Source organism: Python bivittatus, unplaced genomic scaffold (genome assembly GCF_059951505.1).
Source record: "Python bivittatus isolate LINGU-HERP-01145 unplaced genomic scaffold, Pbiv_v1 ctg000480_np1212, whole genome shotgun sequence".
Taxonomy (NCBI): Eukaryota; Metazoa; Chordata; class Lepidosauria; order Squamata; family Pythonidae; genus Python; species Python bivittatus.
The window spans coordinates 49144436-49151109 of NW_028277075.1; the positions used below are offsets into that span (position 1 = coordinate 49144436).

At 41.2% G+C, this 6674-nt stretch overlaps 1 protein-coding gene across 4 annotated transcripts in view; it reads right to left on the reverse strand.

Annotated features, from left to right (window-relative positions):
* The window catches only part of MPPED2 (metallophosphoesterase domain containing 2), a 154545-nt gene extending 148394 nt beyond the window's left edge, over positions 1-6151 (reverse strand). Inside the window, exon 1 of one of the 4 annotated variants that reach the window (XM_088145854.1) lies at positions 5747-6151. The gene's annotated coding sequence lies outside the window, so the exon portion shown is untranslated. Of the gene's footprint in view, positions 1-3517; positions 3771-4114; positions 4261-5180; positions 5286-5746 lie in introns of those variants that run through there. The other 3 variants (XM_088145856.1, XM_088145855.1, XM_088145857.1) reach the window with 3 other exon arrangements.
* Positions 6152-6674: the final 523 nt, after the last annotated feature.

Sequence of the window (6674 nt, forward strand, 5' to 3'; positions counted from 1 at the left end):
CTAGTTCTAACAAAATGTTAAGTTTCTTATCTGAAATGTTTAAAAACATTTAGTGAATGACTGCATTTTTATATTGAATTTAAAAATCATGTTCTTTGTATATTTAAATCTAACAGTTCCAATGAGAGCAGCACAAGTTTATTTTCTTAAAACTTCCAGCACAGAAATATCTTGTCATTCAACAGTTGTATCCATTCCTTTTTTCTCCTTCAAACATACCTTGCAAATATAGTTTTATTTTGGCAAATGTCAAAACACTCCATTATGGGTAAGTTATCTTACATTATAGTAAAACAAATAAAACAATCGTACTCTTCATTTTGAATTTCCTTTACATTTCACAATGATGTTTTAATAATGTATTGTCAGAATCATTCACCATATTTCACAAATACAATTATAGCTATTTATCAGATTCAGTGACTTCATTTCATAAATTGCCACAGAGCTGGAAATTGGCAATTTAAAAAAAGGAGCAAATAAAATGATCAAGATATAGCACATATTACAAGGAAAAGTTAATGGTAACAAACCTTTCTAATTTACAAAATCAATTTAATGATACATGTAGTGAAGATTTAGAAAGTTATAATTTGAAAAAAGATTAAAAATGAATATTTCCCCCTCTTCTATTATAATACTCAAATTCCAGATCTTTCAGAAAAACCACTGGAAAGGAGTCCAAGACAGGCAAGAATTATGCATTCTGAATGCACTATGTAACACTAAGATGTGGTGACTGTCATTAAAATGGCTTTTAAAAGGTTAAATAAGAATATTCAGTTTATCAGTCATTTAAACACAATATCCATGTTCAGAAGTAATATGCTCTTCCATACCAGATTGAGGAAAAACAAGCAAAAATAGCCTTTCCCATTATATACCCCTTGAAAGTTTACAGAGGTACCTAGAAGACAAGTTTTAGAAACAGATTGCAGGAGCAGATGGACCTTGGTATGATCCATACATCTGTCAAGGCAATGCACATGTTCTAAAGCAGCTTTCATCCATCTGTTGCCTTCCAGGTGCTTTGGACTTAACTTGGCTATGGTTGATGAATTATGAGAGTTGAACTGATCTGTAGGGTATAAGGTAGATGTACTTCTCTCTTACTATTTTACAATCCTACTAGAGCTGCCTTCTTTTTAATTATTTAATGCAAAAAGAAAAGTATTAAAAGGCATGGAGAAATTTGTTATCACCTACAGTCCTGTTCCTCCAACACATTTCCACTGGAAGCTAAAACACACATTTGTACACACTAGATTAAAACTGTAATTTATTACTGTGAGCCATTTTATCTTAAATTTCTTAAACATCACACATTATATACCTTCCTCATATACATTTGTTCAGGTCAATATGAATAACATGATGCAAACAGTATTTTCTGTTCCAATTTTTGCCAAACCTTTCTGATTAAAAATAATCCTCCCCACTCAAAGGTATATAAAGTTGGGCACTCAAATATCCCACAACCTCAGGCCTATGTAGGCTTCCATATGGTAGGTAGGTTAAGGAATCTCACAACTCCCTTTCTAGAGTCAGGATTGTTCGTCTCAAATTAGGAAAAGCCATTATAATGAAATTAAGTCCTAATCCTATCAATCAGGTATGGCCCAAAATGTAATGTACTTTAGTATATTTCAGTAAGTTAGATTTTTGTTTTCAGCTTTGACTGCATGTATATGTGTTCATGTATATAAGATTCAGTATATAAAGTCTTTGCCCAGTTATTGGTGCAAGATAACTGCCTACAAATTATAATGAAGGAGCCTCCATACCAACTTTGCAGCTGTTTCCTTAATTTCCACCACAATTATATTTTACTGTTATTTTGCATAACAGTAAGATACAACACCTGCTTCCAATTGCAGTTCTGTAGTGAAGACTGTAATTCTCTTTTGAGATACTAACTATGAAGGCAGTGTGCAGTGTGGAGCTGCATAATTGCACTGCACTGAAAAGTAAATACAAATGAAAACATCTTCCCGTTAGAGAAATGACTGTCATTAAAAAAGAATGTTAGCCCTGAGAGCTGAGAGGGAAAAAACACACTTTGTATTGTGAGAATTTTAGTCTTGGCGTGGATTAGGCAGTAATGTTGAAATGGCATAGCAATTTTTTTCTCACACAAAGCAGATTCTATTGGATAAAAGACAACATTAATGAAATATAATCCCATACTTTTTCTGTCCTTTAAAAAAAAAATAAGCCACTGTATTTTCATTAACTGAGGGAAATCATAAATGTTACATTTTATAAAAACCTAAAAAAATAAGCTCACTGAAGAGAGTGAAAGATCTTAATTCAATCCTATTTATTTTCTATGTAACTTTCACCTATGAGGGAAAATGTTAAAGCTTAAGGATACTGACATACATGCCGAAATCTTGAACTTCACTTTTGAGATCTTAAAAAGTGAAATATTCCATTTACATTCTCATTCTATTTAACTTCTTGTATACAGCTTTTTAAATGTCCACCAATGACTGTTAAACTGAGCAATAAAGATCATGTTTTCTGTCAGAAGAGACTGATTTTGCTTGTATTTTATTAATTTTCTTTTAATGTCTTTCTATCTAGTACAAAACAGCTCTCATATTAAAAAGCTTAACTGTGATCTTTAATGAAGAACTCTTTGAAGAAAAATATAAGGCAGAAGCCAACTACTTCAAAACTTTCACATACAGGCTGGTATTAGCCTCTCCATCTGGATTTCTGTTTTAACTATGTAATTCTTTTCTTCCCTTTACAACAATCATTCCCTTAAGAAGAAGTATACATACTGGGGAATAACTCTGACCTTGGTATTCATTTTAATGCAGAAGTTAGTATAACAAAAAAAACCAAAATCCTGAATTACCATGTTATCTCATATATGATTATAGAATTCAGGGGAGAACCTGAGAATGATGATAAACATCCCACAATAAAGTTGATGTGATGGAAAATTGCCACAAGATCAAATGAATTGATAAGCAGGACATTGATAACATTTATATTGCAATTTTGCCTCACAACACATAGCACTGTGAAGGATTCTGATATTATTGCATTTTTTTTTGTCAGTGACAAGATAGAAATTGATATTTTTTTTTTTTAAAACATCCAAACCCATTATTTGCTGATAGGAAAAGAATATCTATAACATGAGTGAAAAGAGAAATCCATCATTTAATTCATCCACAGAGAGTGTTAGTTTTCCCTTACTTTTAACTAGCATTATCCAGAGGAATCCTGAAATATTTGAGATAAGGGGAAAGAGTGAACACTGCTATTAGCCCTCTTTACAGGCTCGCCATTATCGCTGATACTGATACAAAATAAAGCAGCAAATGCACAATGTGCAAATCAATGCATGTTTACTCAGAAACAAGTCTCATTATTCTCAGCGGAGCCTACTCCATTGTCAGGGCAAGGATTGCAGACTAAATATACTATTCCAATGCTATATATTGCAATGATATACACATTTGCTTAAGCACAAGCATCAATACATTACATTGAGACTTACTTCTGAGAACTGTACTGCTCAACTCAAAATAATCTCAGAGAAATAAGGGTGTGTGTGTGTGTGTGTGTGTGTGTGTAAAAAAAAAGCAAAGAACCCTCTATCCAACTTGACTCTTGCTGACTCACAGGGACACATCTATGAAGTTTTCTTGGTATGATACAGAAGTGGCTGGCCGCTATCTTCTTCCCCGGTATCTTTTTGACTTCCCATCTCTTCTAGCGCAAGTTTACCCTCTCACTGCAATCTTGTGCAACACCAACAGATCAGAATCAGCAGGCTACTGTATTCCTGGTGCCAGATAAACTGTCACTGGGGGAGGGAGGGAGGGATCATGAGTTGCATCAAAGCAACAGTTAAGCAGAAAAATGTTATCCCAAACATCCGGCCTGTAAAAGAAACCAAGTCAGGTTTCCCTTCACCAAACCAAACCGCCGCTCCTCCATCTCGCGCACCGCAGCACTTGGGGACCCTTCCCTTTAGAGTGGAAACCCTTACACCGAAAAGCCTCTCCCTCAGTTGCAAAGATGCATCTCCTCAAGCCCCTTAAGCTGAAAGGCACCCAGGAGCAAGGAAGACGTCCCAGGTTGCAGGCACTACCTCTCGGTGGCCGTCAGTCCGTGCCCATCTAAGCGGCGCTGGGTGGACTTTTTCCCCCCTTCTCTCCCGGATAGGTGGCTGCACTCCTCTGAATCCACGCTGGGCGTTTGGGCTGGCTCCTCTCTCCCTCTCCCATTCCCTCTTGCCAGGGCTCGGAATGATTGATCACAATCAGCGGCCAATAGCTTTGACTGCGCACCATCCTGCCTTTTCTATCGCTCCCCCCCCCCCTTTCCCAACGTCATTCATCCCAACCTGATTCCCCCCTTCCTTTCAAACTGGCACGAGAACCCAGATCAAATCCCATAACCCATAACAAGCGCACCCCACAGAAAGCTGCACATTTTTCAACCCCTCAATTTGGGGGGGGTCTTCCCTTCCGAAACCCCTTTTTCGGTGTATTGCACGAGTATGGCTTTGGGCGCGCGCGCGCGCTTAAAGTTTTCATATTTTTTTCTGCTCAGATCTCTGCAATGACCAAAACCTACCCCCCTACCCGCAAATACAAGCCGATCGTTCCAAGTCCTATTTCTCACGACGCTGCAACACTTTCAGGAGGTCGGGTTGAGGGATGGAGGGGGGGGGGATGACATAATCATACAGCAAGGGAGGAAAAACATAATTGCGATTAGTAGCATGCAAACAGCGACATGAATACATCCCAATAAAATGCGAAGGTTTCCAAGTGCGCTTAGGCCTCGGGGGATCATTGATTTCAAAGCATGTTTTGGAAAAGAAGCGAGGGGGGGAGGAGAGAAAGGGGGGGGGGAAATGTAGCTGCCTTGAATGTGAAAGAAACATGGAAAACTCCAGCTACGAATAGCAAAGAACCCCATTTGCAGTCGCTACTTTTTTTTGCTCAGATTTCTCCGACTGATTTTTTTTCCCTATGGAAATTGGGGAGGGGGGAAGAGGCGGAAAAAAAACGCGTCTTGGAAAGCGGGGAATACGGCAAGAACAAACGATTTCTCCCCCCGCCCCTCCCGGCGCCGTCCTTCTCTCCCGCCAGTCACACGTTTCAGTTTTTCATGCTAACTATACTTCACATTTCACTCCCTCGATCTACCGTTTCGCCTCGCTTTCTCCGGCAGCCTTGCACAGCACAATGCTCCCTTTGGCCTACCCTCCCCCGGTCGTGCTCTAACATTATAACCCCGATCACCCGAGACTTTCTAGTAAACAGCGAGCAAAATTAATCTCCGCTGCCAAATCTATTCCCAAACCGCCGCCGCCACCCGCGCCCCCCCCCCCTCCGCCAGGCAAGAAATGAACGCCGAATCTGGGAGGGGGCAGGAGGAGGAGGAGGAGGAGGAGAGACGGGGGCAATGCAAGCGGGGGTGGGAAGGAGGAGGAAGAAGGAGGCAAAGAAACAGACCCTCGCGCAGATCAGCAAATTAGCTTTCCTTCTCAAAAACCTTTTTAAACCCCCCGTTCTAGCCACAGCGAATGGCAAATAAGCAGTCAGTTTTGAGTCTGATTATTGTTTCGCTGTGGTTGCCCTCTCTGATCTCCTTGTACATGACAAGGCACCTCTAACCCAGCGCTTTGTGTTTGTTATTAGTAATTCTCTCTCCTCTCCCTCCTTCCATTGGATTCCTCTCCCCTTCTCTCTGAACGGGGCGGAAGATTTACCTTCTCTCCCTCTTTTTATTTTCCCGGAGGTGGAGGTGTATTCCTAGGGATGCCTTCAGTGCTGGGGAAGGAGCCGATCCATGAGGGGAGGGGGCGACGCTGCCGAGAAGCTGCTGGTTACAGAGAGCGAAAGAGCCAGGGAGACCTTGGCATAGGTGGGCGGCTGGTGTAAGGCAGGGCAGAACCTTCGACCCGCAAGGAGCCCAGGAGGGGAAACGAAAGAGAGGCAGAGGGGAGCGAGGGGGGGAGGGAAAAGAAAAGAAAAGGGGGAGAGAAGAGCGGTCCTGGCTTTGAACTGGAGAGCGAGAAGGAAAGAGAGAGGGAGGGAGGGAAAGAGAGAGAGAGAGAAAGGAGCGAAGGAGGAAGAGAACAGTGCAGTGAGTAAGGACTGCCACTGGGGTCAGGGAGCAGAGCACCAGGAAACAGGGCGGCCAACGCGCGCACACTACACACACACACACACACACGCAGAGCCAGCTCCTCCTTGCTGCTGTTGAATCTTACTTCACTGCCCCCCCCCCCGCCACACTCACAGCCAAAAAGGAAGGGCAGCATCCGTCGCCGAACCGCGGCGAATCTTTTGCCCTCCCCGAAAGATTAAAGATTAAATAGGAGAAGAGACCCAAGGCGTGCAAATCATCAGAACGCTTCGATGTTTTCCACTCATTATGTCGTCATCTTATTTAATCGTACCATGGTGGGGGTTCCCTCCCTTCCTTTTTAAGAAACATAACAAGGTGCATTTTAAAAAAGTAATATTAGCGGGAGGATTAAAGCAAGGAAAATTAATACTAACACATGCTAAGCCAAAATATATTTATATAAGCAGATGTGAAAATATACTTATGTAGAGGCAAATGTATTGGCCGCTTGTGTTGTTGTACGCAGGACTGCCTCAAATTGCTTTCTGACAAAACTCAAGTGGAAA